Source organism: Argiope bruennichi, chromosome 7 (genome assembly GCF_947563725.1).
Source record: "Argiope bruennichi chromosome 7, qqArgBrue1.1, whole genome shotgun sequence".
Taxonomy (NCBI): Eukaryota; Metazoa; Arthropoda; class Arachnida; order Araneae; family Araneidae; genus Argiope; species Argiope bruennichi.
The window spans coordinates 56,602,108-56,620,161 of NC_079157.1; the positions used below are offsets into that span (position 1 = coordinate 56,602,108).

General features: G+C 26.1%; 1 protein-coding gene across 2 annotated transcripts in view; it reads right to left on the minus strand.

The window, feature by feature from the left end:
- LOC129975238 (uncharacterized) overlaps positions 1-16,316 on the minus strand; it is a 126,524-nt gene extending 110,208 nt beyond the window's left edge. For both annotated transcript variants that reach the window (XM_056088276.1, XM_056088275.1), the window contains exon 1: positions 16,076-16,316. The gene's annotated coding sequence lies outside the window, so the exon portion shown is untranslated. The remainder of the gene's footprint in view (positions 1-16,075) is intronic.
- Positions 16,317-18,054: the final 1,738 nt, after the last annotated feature.

An 18,054-nucleotide genomic window follows, 5' to 3' on the forward strand; every position in this document is an offset into this window, starting at 1 on the left:
AGACAGATATTTTCCAAAAATGTTTTTTTCGAACTCTGGGTGGTCTAAAACGTGGATATTCGTCAAGTTCGAATTTTTTGACGATTATAATACTTTCTCTATACTTTATATGCGATAAAGTAAAAAAAAAAAAAAAAATCCATTCTTGTTTGTAAAATAAATCAAAACCTTTCATCTTAAAAAAAAAAAAAAATGTGATCATTTCTTAATAATAGGAAATTTGGAAAAATTCCAGAAAAAAAGCATTGACATAATAAAAAAAATATAAACTCATAGATTATAAGAACATAAATAAATTATAAGAACAAATAAATTATCAGAACAATAAATTTTAAGAACAAAAATATAAGAACAGATTCTTGCACTCTTTGCAGACAATATATTCGTCATTTTTTTTTTCATCAAAGTTATCAATCAATGAAGAAACATTTTTTAAAAAAGGTCAAAAATTATAATGCTAAAACTAAAGTTAAATGAACTAGTAAAATATAAACCATATAAAGCTTTTTATATATCATCGTTGTTGTTTACCTAGATTTTGCATAACCAATAATTTGGAATCTTTTAATAAAGAATCGCTACGACGATAGTCTTTAATTAGAATAATGTCTGTAATTAAATTTCAAATATTTATAGATTAAAAAGCAATGAGTATAGTTGTGATCCAATAAAATGTAAACAATCAAAGACCTGCTTATTTTCTAGCGAAACAAGGTTCAGAAAAACAAGGTTTGAAGTAATTTTAATTTTTAACAATAATTATTGCCTTAATAACAACAAACAGTATGCCTCTACTATATAATTGTTCTGGTTGACAAATCTAGAAGGATGGTATAAATTAACATACAATCCATTATATAAGACAGAAGCAAACAGTAATTATTTCAAGTTAAATTAATTAAAATTAAAATTAGCTAGTGCGTGTTAAGTATAATCGAAGACTAAATAACGGTTTCTGTCTACTACAATTAAGTAGTCTACGAGGGCTGAAACACACCAGACAGAAGAGTGTAAATCGCTTGGTCTGTTATGTTAATAAGCTAGCTTCTGTTTCGTAGTTGATTTTTTTTTGTTTTAGAGCTGATCGGAATAATAATTAGAATGTCAGATATCCAAATAATTTCTAAAACAAGAAAATATAATTTCATATATGTAGAGCTCCAATGATAAATATATAGTCTAAAGAGTTATTAAAATCAACTAATAAAATGGATGGTCATTTGTAAAGAGTTTTAAAATAAACTAATAAAACGGACTAGAAATTTGTATTATTTCACTTAATATTCACAACAGTAAATAACATTAGGTAAAAATAAAGCAAAACAAATTTGAATAAAACAGAACTTATTGGATAAACATTTTATGGATTTTGGATTTACCATGTAGCTATATCTAAGTATATATTCTTTGTTATAAAAAATTCAACTAATTCCCTTCTGTTGTAAAGTAAAGACAATAATTAATTTTAAAAGAATGCAACATTCAATTGTATAATTGTGCGTAGCTCAAAATAATGTACGTTTGAATAAAATCAAATATCTTATATATTGAATTCTATTTTATTTTTATTCTATTATTTCTATTTTATTTTCTATTCTATTATTTTTATTTATTCTAAATTTTGTGAAGTTATTTCTATTTTATCGTTTGATTAAGTTTTGTTCACTTAATTCTATTTTATCGTTTGCTTTTTTCAGCCACATTTTATTTGATTTCATTTATTACCAATAGAATAAGTTTTCAAAAATAACGAGCTATAACTATTTTCACGATTTCAAAAATCTTGAATCAAATATTTGAAAATACATTTAAAATTCTATGTTAAATGCTCTGCACATTAATAGATAAAACAGAAATTTACACTATGTCAAGTGTTTGAAGAGGAACAGGATTTTTCAGTTAAAAGAATGTTTGTAAATGAAATGGAATTCGCAGGTGTTTAAGGGGACTGAACTTTTCTTATGTGTTGGCGGATATCGTTTGGCAGGGTTGCCAATTAATATGTTAATGAGTCTGGATAAACAGTTCCGATTCGAGAGAAAAAACAATTTTTTTCAGTATAAAAACAAATTGAAATATCCAACATAAAAAAAGCTTTAATAAATCAATTTGAAAGTAAGTAATGAAAAATCTTGATATACCGAGTTACACCAAGAATGATTTTGTTTTTAATTTTGGTTACAGAATTCTTTCAGGGTTTCATAAGGATTAAGTGATATAATCTTGTATTTAAACAATATTTTGCAAGAACTTTTAGAATGAAAATACAAGAATTCCATAGAAACGTTAGTCATGATAAATTCAATAAGTGATTAAAATTAGTTGGTAATTATTATAATTTTACAACTTTCAAAAATTCTGTTTGTATTTCGTTTTCTTAGAACTATACACATTTCGCAATCATAAATTTATCATATTTCGCGATTTTCTCAATTTTCTAATAAATAAAAATAATTAGTTCCATTTCCGTTTTCAACCTTTAAAAATATTTTTTTCTGAGATTACCAGTGAATAATCAGCGCAATGATTATGAAAAATTTGCTGCATAAGGCATTTAGATCCAATAAATGAGGTACAACTATTACAAATTCCTTTCAGTTTGAAAATACAATTTAATTAATTGCTTGTAAAACAAATCATCAAGCGACAGACCTAATTTAATTTTTTCCAACAACATTTATAATTACATTTTATATTTTTTTTCTCAAATTGAAACAATTTATTTGTTCTCCTTTTGAAATAATAAGAGAACTAAGAAGGAAAAAAAAACAATCGATTAGAATTGTTTCGAATAGATTGATCGAATTCGAATCGTTTAGAATCAATTCAAATTACTTGTAATTCTTTTCAGTCTATTACTAACCAATCGACTAATTTGATTATGTCTTACTACCTTATATAAAACTTCAAAACAAGCAAGGTAATTGAATAACTCTAGTCGATACATCTTCTTAAAAGATAAAAAAAAAGAAGAAAAGAAAGCGAAAAGATGGTGCATAATGAGAGAGTCCCTACTTTAAAACAAACCCTATCATCTCGCGAGCTCATTAATTACATTGACATCCGCCAAGGATAAAAGGCCGACCCCAAGTCTAAAAGAACGCAGAAGCATGCAAATAACATCGGCGTCCACGACCCTAGCGAGAATTTAATAGCTAAAATGTTCTATTAGTTTCACTCACCTGAGCAAAAAATAAAAAGAACGAAAATCTACTTCCACTGTAGACCCTCCACCCCCCCCCCTCCTGCAACTAGAACATATAATAAATCACACACCCATGTTTAAGAACGCACCTTCAACCAGAAACGATCTCTTTTCATAATTACCTCATTTTTAACCTATCGTATAGCATTCGATATCGGATTTTGATGCGAACTCAGCAGGATTCAACATTGCGAAGTGAAAGGGCTGCTCATTCGAATTTTAAAATGTTGATAGAAGTTTTGTAGACGGTTCAATCAACCCTCCTTCAAGGATGTTATAAATTGCATGTGTTAACGTATCAATCCGTAAGAAATTTAAGAAGATTGAAAGGAAAATCTGAAATAGAAGATATTTAGCACATTTTTGAATAGAAGAAAAAACATTATATATTTTTTATTTGATTTCATATAGATTATTTTTTGAAAGATCTGATAAGCTGCGAAATGTTTTAGTACTTCCCAATTTTTTTCATTTTTAATAAATGACAGTGTAGATTTTTAAATATATGGGTTATTTATGACGATGAAAATAAAGGTAAAATTTGCATTAGCTATTAAAAAAAAATTAAAAATTAAAACGTTTTGCTTTCCTTTTTTATTTAATAACTTGCAGAAATATTTTTAATCTCTGAATTTTTTTGTAATTTTGTAAGCAAAAAGTTTTTAATTGCTGTCCAATAATCTGAAATTTTGCTCACTTAATTCAAATCTTTAAAGCAAGTTGATTTCTACCGGAAGAAGTATTTGTAAGATAATTAATTCTATCCAAATTTGAAAACAAAAAACAATAAATGATGCATTTATTTTTTAAAAAAACAATAAAGAATTTAACTTTATTTCTATACTTTAATACATCAAATGAATTTCCATTAAGCTGAATTTCAAATCCTAAAATGTATATCAATGGACAAAACAAAATTAGAACAAACACATGCATTTGACGATGCAAATTTTTTATTTCTGATTGCCAGCTTTTAAGATATAGACTTGAACCATACTTATCTAATGTGTAGCTACAAATTTTAAAATACCTTACGGAGAAAAAATACCTACTGTAAAAATTTGAATTTTTTTTTATCCACAACTTAAATTATTAAATAATTTACCATAAATTTTTTAAAGAAATTATTTCAGTTCTATACCTATTTGTTTAAGTCATCGGAAATTTTATTCTGGATGTAAATTTTAAAATAAGGACAAATTAATAGCATTTCCTTTAATGTAAATCTTTTTTGATGGGAATAATTTGATTATGATTTTTACTTCAAAAGCTTACTGAAAATTCCAAGATCTAATAAAAATTCTTATAGAAATATGCCTCGTTTCAGAAGTTGAACCGTGATATTTAACATACTAGATCAATTCACAGAAGTTAAGCACTCAGGCTAAAATTTTAATTTAAAGTGAATTTCATTACATTACACAATTCACGAAAAAATATCTCTTTTTTTGGAAGTGTATTTTCAAATCAAAATTTTGATACATTTATGATATCAGAATTACAAACCACTTTTCAAATTATGACATAGAAAAACATAAAAAACAGCAACAAAAAAAAGTCAAATAAAACAAGAATATTAAAACCCAGATGATTCCAAAAATTAAATTCCAATAAAAATAACAGATAATCCGTGCACCATCTTTTAAAGGGGCACGCTCGCGTTTTCAAGAGAAAATTGACTAAGCGTGAAATAAGGAAACGTCTGCTGTGATTAAATATTCGTTTATGTGTAAAATCACACATACTCTTTTCCCTCGCGTTTTAGACAGCCAGCTATCGTTTGGCCTAGAAACGCGCGAAAATCGCATTTCACTTCGTTTGACCTAAATTCGTTTCGGTTGGCTTCAAGAAAAGAAATACTATACAACCGGACGAGCGAGATTTAAGAAGGTCGTATGGCAAAAAAGAAATCCGCAAGCTATTAACTATAAACGTGAGCCAGAATAAAACCAACAACACTCGACTCGGATTGTTTGAATCAAAAGAATGCGAATTTCGATAGAAGTATTTATTTTTATAAAAAGAATTGTTCGTTTTCGTTTGAGAAATGGGCCAATAACTAGCATACTTCACACCTGCTCTCATAGCATATTTTGATGTTGTGGCGGAATTAGAATATGATATACCAGTTTTGTTTATTTTTTTAAAATAAATTCAAAATAGAATGCAATATGACAATAAAGATAATGCAATCTATTTTTATTATAAGCTTAAGGCGTTTTAAAATTAGGCTTTTGATTTTAAAAGTGAGAACATTCGGAAAAAAATCTATATATTTTTGGACCACATTTTTTTTAATATTAAAAAAACTTTTATATTGTTTTTCAGAATGCAATATAACAACTAAAATTATCTTCAAAACTAAAATCTATTCTTTTATAAAAAAAAAAAAATTGCCTTAACTTTCAGTCTTTTTCCTTCAAAAAAATTAAATAAATTAATTGATTACATATTTAATATGCACTTGTTAATATATGATTCTTATAATAGTGAAATATAATATTTACTAATATTACTTATTAACTGAATATACAAATTAAAGAATAAAACATAAAAAAATTTATAATCTTATTTTATATTTTTACTGTATAATCAAGGACAGTAAGAATACAGTGCAATAAAGAGAAAAAGTATAAAATGTAAACATTTTAGACGCCCAAATTTTTACAAGGAAAACACTTAAACTGTCTGCATAATATATCTTCAAAGAGTAAGTACTATGGAAATTAAATTTTATTTGCACATATTCATGCAAAAAAATTTAATGATTTTTCTTATTCTTTTCTGAACTAAAATAGAACACATAACAACAAAGTTCAGCTTTAAAAAAATTCTTCACAATAAGAATAACAAGCATCAAATTAATGCTATTAATTTTGATTTTTAAATTATTGGTAGAAGTCACTCAGGAGTTTTATTAATTCTTTTGCGTTTTCTGGCAGGGTTTTAGGCAGTATTTTTGGAAATCATGAAAGCGATTTTGGTTCATTTTTTTCCCTTACTCTACATCACAATAGTTTTTTTTTTAAATCTTCACATAGTGACTTTTGAGCTAGTAACTGATTTCATTCTATATATGCTTTATTGAATACAAATTGTGTAATGATGGATATGACTTAAGTCAATATGACTCTTTTAAAACCCTATTTGAAAACCCGAGCAGCATAATTTGGTCATTGCTGTGTTCAAAACAAAAATGCAATTCTATATGTACAACAATGAAAATTTCCTTTCATAGTTACTTTTACAGCATACCTTTGCTAATATACAGGTAGACTTAATTTTACAAAAAAAAAACAATTATATAAATTATATTATAACCCATATATGAGAGTTTGTCATGGAACTTAAGACTAATGGTGAACAAAAGATTTGATCTTTTTAATATTTTAATTTACTAGTAAGAAATATACCCTGAATTTTTAGGACGAACACAAACAACAACAATAATTAAAATAATAAAAACAGACAATAGGATTAAAGAGAATGGCTGCCTTTTAGAATAGATAATTAAATCATCATCACACAATTCTTCTTCTTATTAAGATATAATCCCAATTCCCGATTCTCCAGTAGTTCGTGTCGTAGAGAAAAAGTTAATTGTTCTAATTCCGCGATAATCCCACCTGTTGTCATTTGGTGGGACTAAAACCGGATTCCTTATATATAATACTTAAAAATTTTGCAGAAATTCTTAACTTTCACGTTTTAAGGCTATTTTTTTCGAGAAAATTATTGTTTCGTTTAAACTATTTGAGTTTATTTTAAATGAACAATAAAAGAAGAAAAAAAGCAGATATAAGCATTTGATAGTGGATTATTCCCATTTAAAAACAAATAATCAAAATAAGTAATAAGAATTTTGAATTATATTCTTATCGACGACATACAGTTAAATTTCAATAAAAAATTCAACCTTATTATGTTCAGAAAAAACAAAAAAAGCATGTTCAATTGTATCAAATAAATTGTTCAAGACAATTTTGAAAGTATATACATTTTTAGCAATATTATTCTAATAAAATATTAACATTTTTTTTACTCATTTTTATTTATTTCTTTACTTTTTTGCGACCCTCTGACTAATAACAGAAATTGATTTTGAATATTTAAAAGTAAGACCGAAGAATAGCACTGACTTTCACATAGTTTTATAAATTGAATTAAATTCATGATTTATAATATAATTTAAAAAATAAAAAACGTCAGATCGATAGTAACAGACAGTAAATTCTCAATTATCCGCGAAGTTGGATGATGCTGAAATCGAAGACAACCAGAAAATACTTTGGAAGTTTTTTATTTACAGTAGGAAATCAATACATACAATTATGACTTAAGAAACAGTAGATTTCTACGTTTAAAAGCTGTCAATAGCTCATTTGTGTTAAAAATCCTTTTTATATCTGACTGAAATGTTTTTTATCATTATTTTTATTCAATAATCACGGAAAACCTACAATACGGATAATCTGATTGAGGGTAACCAATAATTTACTTTTAGAAAACCACACACCAAATAATTTGTGAATAATTTTTTGAATAAAAAGTGTTAAAGTAATATCTAGTAAAGAATTCGGCCATTGAAATCTATTCACCAAAAAAGCAATTAACGAAAAGGAAAATCGTTTGCGATAATGAATTATAACTGAATTAAATTTTGGGTTAAAGAAAGCGTTATTTACATCAAATTATTTAGTAGAATAAACATCGAAAATAAAAATAAAAAATTAAATTCTCTACACATAGTACAAAAAATTTCGAAATGTCAGTTGAAGTAATGTTCTATAGAATTACCACTACTATTTATCTATTTGATATTTAAAATCAAATTTCTAGATATAACGAAAATATCTTTAAAGTGTAACTTTGTAGCTCATTCTGATAATCATTTATTTTTTTCCTTTAGATACAAATTTTTATTCTATTTTAAAATAGTTAACATGATTATAAAAGCATACATTGAACATCATGACATCAATTTTATACTATTTCGAAATACCATTTTCTACTCATTTTACGGCTTTATTATTATTCGTTTTTGATATACTAGACATAAAAATGTCAAAATGAATAACTTATAAATAAAAACTCTCCAGAATATTTTCTAAGTAGGCATACGCATTTAATTTGAAATCATTACGTTTTCTTTAGGTGAAGTCCGCGTAATTTCGTACATCTCTCTATAAAAGTTATGGCATTTAATTTTATAAGAAGTAATTTTTCACTAGTTCAACGCATGACATTAGGTTGACATCAAATCATTCAAAATCAAAATGAATAAAAAATCTTAACAAATAACCTTACTGACCAGCAAGTTCTTTGATTTTTTATTTTTAACCTACAGAAGACACAAACGCCGCCATTGGCATCCGTAAAATAATCGCATAAAAATTTCGCGATCATATAATTAGCGTTCATTTTAGAAGCCGTAAGTTTAATTAATTGGTAGTCCATCAGAGAACTATGACCCTTTCAAGGTTACGCCGATAACACCTTCTACTTACGGGAGAAATAAATAAGTAAAACAAAATCTTACCGTTAATTTGTAGGGAGAAAAAAAAATGACTTTAGAATGTCAATTTTTTTTTTTCTTTCTATCTTTTTTTTTTTTTTTTTTTTTTTTTTTTCCTTTTTCTGAGCGTTATCACTTTCAGGCCCATGCAAGGGGTACCTACACATTATCTGTGAGTAAAATTAATAACTTCAGTCTTGCGTAAAACTATATCGTTTGTTAGGCAACTGTTTTCTTAAACTTTCACGTAAAAAGATAAAGCGATAGTTGCCAAATAATAAATTGTACGCAGGAAACGTGTGTTGATTTAGGAATTTATCTTTTGTTTAGTGGTTTCTGCAGAATCGTTTGTTTCTGATTGTTTATTTTTTTCATTTTGTTGTTTGTAGCTTTGAAAACCGTTTGACTTCAGATGCTGTTAGAATGATCCAATGATTGAAACAAAATAAATAAATTTTCCGGTGCTATTTATCTGTAGTTTTTCTTTTTGACTTCTTCTCCCCTTTCATACAGAAAGAGAAAGGATTCCAGACAGGAGCTTTGTTTTTTATAAAAGTACTACATTATTCTTAGGATTAAATATTTAAAATTTTTAGATTGCTGAATTAGAATACAATTTTAGATTACTGAAATCCAAATCCATCTATCTCGCTTCAGTTAGATTACAGTAATACAAATTTCGACTATTAAAATATTAATCTGATATAAATCTACTACTAAAATATTTAAAAATTTGGAATTTCATCTCAATGTTTATTTATAAATTTAACATACATAAATTTATTATACATTTAATTAGGAATAAATATAATGCTACATTATAGAAAAAAAAATTAAAAAAAAATAGAAGGAAATTATAAATGACATTATATTTGAGTAACAAAGCAAATCTGGAGTGGAACGCAATAGATATTTAAAAAACTATTTAAATTAAATAATATAACATTGTAATTATTACATTATAACTATAATAATAGATATATTAATATAATTACATAAATGTATTATAAATATAATTACATAGATATATTATTAATATATTACACGATATAATTCTTTAAATCTCTCAAGACAATTTTTGAATAATTAATACAGATACAGCATAAAGAGTTAATTTACTTTTTTAAGCTGATAGAAAGCATCAGAAATAAAGTTTAAAAAAAAGTGAATTTACTTATGTAAAATATTTCAAGATTTTAAGCGATTTCAACAATTTATTTTTGTGCAAAACTTATTGATGCTATTTATCGTACATTAGATTCTTCATCTACATTCGATTAATATTAGTTTCATTCTTTTTGTTCCGTTTACTTACTGAATCTTCTAAATATATATAAAAAAACCAATTTTTAAATATAAAATTATTTTTTTACAGTCAGTAACAATTGAAGCTGACAGTATGGCAAATGCTACGGGACGTATAATTACTTCTAATTAAGTAACGATCAATTCTATTTAAAAGAAATTGATATTTTTGGTGAAAAATTTATTTTAATCATAGATTATAAATATAATATTTCATGAAGTTATATTTTTAAAAAATTATTTACTTTTATGATATATTTAATTTTGTTAATGTTTTTTTTAAGGATGGTTTTTTTTAGAGAAATGGAAGTGAAAAAAATATGCAACATTCCCGCTCATTAAATTTGTATCCAAAGTTCCACTTTCATAATTTTTTATATTGACACAATCTATGCAATAATATGAATTTATTGCCATTTTTAATCAAATCGATTCTTAGAGAGGTAAGTTTTTGAAACATTAGAATTCCGCTTATCAGGAAGCCCTAGTTTTTTTACATTAAGCTTCGTACTAATTAACGCATCACTGTTCACCACGAAGTGACAGGAAAAGTAAAATATGAGGGAAATCCGAGTATTTATTTCCTTCTTTTGAAGGTTTAAGAATTTTAAAACGTCAGAGTAATGAGGTTGTCAAAATTAGGCCATGGTGTGGAATTACATCATAAACATGTTTTGGGTTTCACCGCTGAAATAAATGAGGGTAATGCGTCGTTTGCAGCTTTTAACAAAACAAATAAAGTAATTGTAATTACACTAATTGTGATAATGGAAAATCGGTGTAATTGTATTTAAATGATTTTAAATCGAAATAAATTTAGCGCAGATTTTTTTTAATACATGCTATTATTATTTATTTGGGTTAATTAATCTTAAAGATCATTCCTTAAAATATTTATTCTAAAAATATATAGTATATAAAGTCAAAAGGTTAGATTAATTTTCGATTTTCTTTTTCATATGATATTTTTCGATTCTATGCAGTGAAATTGTATTTAGATTTACTTTATTCTGACGTAGAAAAAAAAATTAGAAATTTTATTACGAATCGCACTAAGAATATAAAGAAAAACGAAAAACATATTTGAGAATACATTTATTATCACTAGCGAAAGATATCATACTTGCAGGCAATTTTCTTTTTTTCAACAATACGATAATCGAGAAAAAAAATTTGAATTAACAGAATGTTTTCCATTCAATACAATAATGTCATTCTAAATTATTCTTTTAATTTAATTTATTATTTTAATTTTGATTTAAAGCTAATGTTTATTTTTCAGAACAAAGTATTCTCTAAATATCTAAAGAAATTTCCGCTATCCATTATTAATTATAAAATTATTAATATTGTTAAATCATTCTAGTAATTAAAATAAAATGTGCTTAATCGATTTCTTTCATGCATTGTTTACCTTATTTCACGAATAATAAAAAATTTATGTATTTTACATATATTTCATTTTATTATTTAGCAAGATTTTCATATTAATACAAAAAATAAAAGAATTCCGGAAAATCGTTATACTTCAATTCACTTTATGAGTAAGATTATTTATTCTTCAATAAAGCTAATATGCAAAACAAAAAGAAAAAACATTTCCTCTAGAGCTGTGCCATGTTAATATCTCACGACCATTACATTAATTAATTCACTATCCATTTCAAATCCCGCACGCAATGAAAAATATATCCGCTAAACTGGCCGCATTTTCATTCCTTTCCGCCAAAGATTCAGAATCCGTTGAGAATGTTTGTAAAATTAACTTCTAAAACCATCTGTCTCATGCAGAGCGTATCAGTGATGAACACGCCAGAATCAACAACGCTTGGAAGAATTCATTTTAAAGAATTTTTCTTTTTCTTTTGTAGATATCTGATTATGTACGAATTGACAGGATCTGAAATTGAATGCTTAAAAATTGTTTTAAATGAATAGATGGTTGATTTTGTAAACGTAGCAATGCAGTATGGGAAAATTTAAAGAACTGATTTTACATAACGACTTTAAAAAAGGAAATTCAAACTAATATTTTAATGATACGAACTTGCTTTATTTATTTGTGTATCCATTTAGAAATAACTTTTGTTTTAAAAAAATTTAATGGAAAAACTTAATCTAAGTTAATGCTATCAAAACTTAAAAGTAAAATTTATGAAAATAAAATTGCATCTTTGATAAAATTATTATTGCATTTATTAAAATAAATGGTTCTTTTTAATTCTGTTATAACAGCATTACCATTTACTCTTACATAAAACATAAGTTGTATTCCTTAAAATTTATTTACCAATAAAATATCGTATAAAATATTATTAACATTTATTATTAAAAAAATATTCTTTTTCTTTTTCAACACATTTTACAAGTTTTGAACTTAAACATTTAGAAAAAGTCAATCATTTTCAAAATTAAGATCTTTTTAAAAAAAACATACTAAAAATCTTCGAACGAAAATTCCAAAAACGTTATAATATAAAATAATCATTCTTTCTGTAAAATTCCATTTCCTTTATTCAGAATATTCCAAATTTCTTTACTCTTATAAAAGGTTTCAAAATAAAATTAAGATACCATTCTGTGCTATCTTTTTCCTTAGGAAGTTTTAATCTTTAGAATCTAAATGGCGATAAGGTCAATTTGTAAATGACCGATTAAGAACACTCCTTTCCTTCACGATTTTTGAAGTGTAAATTGATTTTTGATTGATTCAAACTAAACACAATTTCTTGCCGAAAGCAATGGCGAATTGCATTTTCTCTACATTTTAATATTCAATAACCACACCTTTAATTCTTGCGAAACTCTTGCTGCATTTGACGTTAAATTAAAAATAACGTTTCAGGGCATTGTGGCAGCCATTGCTATAGAAGATTGATTTTTAAATTGCTTTATTCCTGTTATAAGAGCAAAATTTCAATGGAAAATTTAGAGTTTGTTTTCTTTCGAGGAAAAACCATCAGATTCGTTCTCAAGTTAGACAGCTCGTGACTTTACTAGTGAATTATTTGGAACAGATCCAACTCGGCCACTAACCATTGACAACAAACAATAAACATTGTTCGCGTTTCGTATTCGCCGCTATGCGCGACTCGTTTTTATTAAGAACAGGTTTCAGACGATAAATTACTATCGAGATGAAAAAAAGAAAAAAAAAACTATTTAACTTTACTCTGACTTACTTTCTTCTTTCGTTTTTATCCTCTTCACGATGGAAACCGTTATTCTTAAACTTCTGCTTAAACAGTAAGATAATATGTTGATGACAGAAAGAATAATAGTGCGCGGAATTATTGATGGATTCTTTTATGGCTTTTCATTTTAATTGCTTTTTAAAACGATTCTCAACATTTGAATGAGCAAAGAGAGCATAAAATGATTGGTTAAAATCTATTTTTTTATTTAAAAAAACAAGGATCTAATTTTAGATTTCATTAAAAGGCAATAAAATATTTTTTCATTAAAGGAAACAATTGGCATATTTAATGGATTTTAATAGTAAGTAATGAAAGTTCCATCAGAGTGAATATAATTTTATTTTATACATGGCTTTATGAATTATGTTATAAGCAAATCAGCCTTAAAACGAAATGCTTTGTTCACTGATCTATTGACTTACTATTATATAAATAGTTATGACATTAATTATCGATTTAAAATATATTATACATTTATCAAGAGAATGACGATAATTAAATTTAGATCATTTTAAAAAATGAATTTTTATTGCAATATTGGTTATATTTAAACAAAAATATAGCCTAAGAAATAAAATGATTTAAAAACAGTATATGCTGTATTTTTGACAGAATATGATTTAAATTTAAAAATAACAATGTAATCATACAATTTTTACGTTATCGAATTAATAATATTCCTAAAAATGCATTCAGAATTTTTTTTAGAATGAGATATTTGTAGAATCTGATCCTAAAAGTTTCTTTGAATGCATTTTTGGAATATTATTAATTCGATCGACTCAATCACTGACGAATACATAGGTCCATGAGCTACTATTAGAATAGAATCCAATCGCATGTTCGCTAATATCAGTAAACTACAAATTATAATGCGTAATTTTTATGTTAAAATATGTATTTAATGATTGTTGCAGAATGTTCCTCCGTGATTATGATGATGCAATGTAGCTAATGTTGATCTATACAAAGTCTGAAAACTAATTGGCTATTTTTACAATTTATTAAAATCTTGAAGTGATTTAACTTATATATTTTTCCTAGCATTTCCTAGTATTCCTTCCTATATGTTTTTCCTAGTATGAATTAAAAAAATTAATTTCGCAACGCTATTATTTCATTTAAGAATACAAAATCTCCGTATAATCGTCTGTTATTATACGGAGTCAGAAATATAAATTATTGTGAAAAATTATGAATACGTAGTATATGGCATAATTTACTATTCCCATGATAGTATTTTAAAGGACGTTAAACTGCGATTACTTGCAAAAATATCACACCAATTTTAAAGAAATTTTCTCGGCACTTCTATATAATGCCCAGTTTTATTTAGTTTCCAATTGCTTATATAATATTTTATATACCCGCTTGCTCCTGAATTTAAGAAAAAAATTAATTCAAATACTTCCAGTGATAATTTAAATTTTATTTTTACAGATAGAATAATTAATAATATTAAAATACAATGGTAAAATAATAAGGGCTTGATGAAATAAACTGATGCCAAAAAGAGAACAAGAAAGATTTATAAATTCATCGGAAGTAAAACTGATTTCAGCAGGAAAAAATTTTTTCTTATATTATCATCATGTGAGGCGCTGTAATATTAATCTGCAGTATTTTAACCCTTTCAAATGAAGTGAATTGAGAGAAGTATCTAGGAAAGCTTATGCTTTACATAATTTTTTTTTTAAAAAATTGTTGTTTATTAAAAGAAAATTACAACAAATGAGATAATTTTCGAATCAGAAATTGCAGTAATCATTATATAATACATTTACGTTCCAACTTAAAAATTATTAATAATCAAGAAAATATTTAATAAATTATAATGCAAAATAAAAATGAAATAAAATATCTAAAGATAATAATCTTTTTTTTTAATAAAAAAATGACAGTTCAATAAATTGAGACGAAAGATTCTAGATAATAATAATAAAGTAAACACTTTATTTTCAAACTTTATATTAATTAAAATTTTAAAAATTAATAAATATAATAGGAATTTTATTTAGCATTAAATTTGATTTCATAATAAATAGAAAAATAAATAAATTTTTGTGCATACATTCATAAATTTTTTATAGAAATAAGAAACTACTGTTGAAAGAAACTAAGCATTTATCTAAAATCATTCAAGTGCGATAAATGTGTTCCGAATAGTTCTAAATTTATTATTTGAAAAAATAACTTCTAAAGTTTCAGAATTAAATAATTTTACTTATCAATATTTTATCACATTTTTTTTGCATACACTGCATAATTGCGCAGGTTAAGAATTTTCTCAGTATTAAAACAATTCCTTATTCTCAAGCAATTTTGGCATTCTTTAAATTAAAACAATTTCATTTATAAAAATATTTTGAAATTTATAATTCTAAAATTCAGAATTCCATATGCTAGAAAACTAAAAAAAATTTGTATTTCAAATAAAAATTTTAAGCATGAAAAAAAAATGGAAAAATCTTTTTTAATTCAAAATTTTAAATATATAATTTTAAAAATTATTACACTTAAATAAAATATTACTTGATGTGCATATAATTTATCTTTGTGGTTCATTAATAAACTGCTTCCAACGTTCTTTAAACAATTTAATTAATAAATACAATAAAATGAATTAAAAATAATTAATTTAAAATAAATTCTAAGATTTTTTTAGATAATTAAATCATTTTTACACAAAATAAAAAAAATGGAATTTTCTCTTATATCAAGAAAACGATTTAGCTAAATGTTCGATATCAATAAGTCTGTTCCATGCAGTCACAAGATAGCACACTCTACCCACACAAAACATCTGTCATTAAATTTTGTAAAGAATAAATAATCCAAAAATTCAATACTTACAATTTAGGGGTATTCCACACAAAAGTTAGTACAATTAAATCTCCCAAATAATAAAAATGTCAATAAATCTTCAAGGCAGTATTAACTGGTAATACTATCTACAACACACAAATAAATAAGACACAAGCATCAACACGGGTCCGAAACAGCAAAGCAGGTCATAACATAGCACCACAGCTATCCACACTGTCAGTTCTTGACCTCACTAGTGCCTTCTAAGGCACTGAAGTATCCAGCGAAGAAAGGTATAAGGAAACCCAATTTCGAATCGCCCGGCTGGCGATCAGTCATCGACTTTCTTCGCCAAAAGACGGCGCCAAACAGAAAACGAAATTTGGTTTCGGTTTTGCTTTTCTTTCGTCAGCGCGCGTAAAGAATTCCAAGACGCGGTTTTTGTGGGCTCTTTTCGTAACAGATGAATCTGGATTTTTTTTTGTGGTTATTTTGTTTTTCTCTTGCCTAATACAAGATCAAGAGTTTAGATTATCTGGTGCATCTATCTTCCGACCTTCGCGGTATTGTAACTTTGCATTTTTATTGGTCATGCAAATATTTAATATAATCACACTTATATCTACACCCAGATACCTTACACAGATATTTTATCTTTTTAGCCTTCAATAATGGGAAGAAAATAACATGATTAATTAGTTGATAAAACAATGAAAACAATTTGAATTTCAATGCAATAATCAAATTTAATGTCAAAAATTTGAAAAAAAAAATTTGTTAAAATTCAAAAGAAATTTGAACGAAAACTGAATTGATTTGATTAAAACAAACTAATTTTTTTTGGGAGAGGAATTTTAAAACGATGTAAAAATGAACCTTATATCGTATTATATTCGAAAATTATTGTGGAAAAGCTCAAATATTCCTTAATTTTTAACTAAGTAAAATTTTAATTAAAATTTCAAAAAAATCGTTCTCAGCTGCACATTTCTATTTTACAAAATATGTATTTGCCAAGTAAAGTTATTTCTATGGTTCTGAGCCGGTTCTAACGATCTGGTATACAGTGCCCACACATATAGACGCGCATACACGCACGCACACGTTTTGGTGCTTTATACAAGTATACATATCCACACGCGCGCGCTTTGGTGCGTTATACAAGCCTATATACATGCACGTTTTGGTGCTTTATATAAGCAAACATACACACACACGTTTTGGTGCTTTATACAAGCACACACACGCAAACACACCCACAGAGAAGATTACACGTATAACATGTTTTGTTACTTTATACAAGCATAAACACTCATTTACACGCATATAAGCACACACACACACATTTTGGATCTTTATAAAAGCACACACACTTACACACACACACACACACTTACACACACACACACTCACTTACACACACATTCATCTTTTCTATTAAAGGAGATAGTTATACGGATAAGTATAATTCTTATAGATACGCGAAATGTTCAGATTTCTAAGAATGAAATTTTTAATATCTCTCTCAGCATTGACCTCAATGGTAAAACATATAAGCTATTTTTTGGCGTTGATAAATGATCATTAGCTGGCATTATTAGTCTATATCTATACTTATAATGAAGCTGAATGCGTGCGTGTGTGTGTGTTGACGCTCTACAGGCCAGACCGTTTGACCTACAGCTACCAAATTTGGTATATGTATACCTTGGATGTCAGGAATGTGCACCTAGCATCCCTTTTTTGAATTTTTAATTAGAATTTTAATTATGAATTAAAAAATAACTTTCCCGCCAAAAAAAATATACATTCCCCCACCGCTAAATGAGTAAGGCTTCAGTTTCCCCCCCACGCTAATGAGGTTAGGCTTAACATTATTCGACCGATTATTTCAAACGATTCTGTTTATTTCCTTAATGTTTGATGCTTTTAAAATTAAACATTGTTAATTAATTGATCTTTCAGATTCATTCTGAAGTACTTTTGAATTAAAATAAAACAGAATAAAGGAAATTAAAAAATTTTAA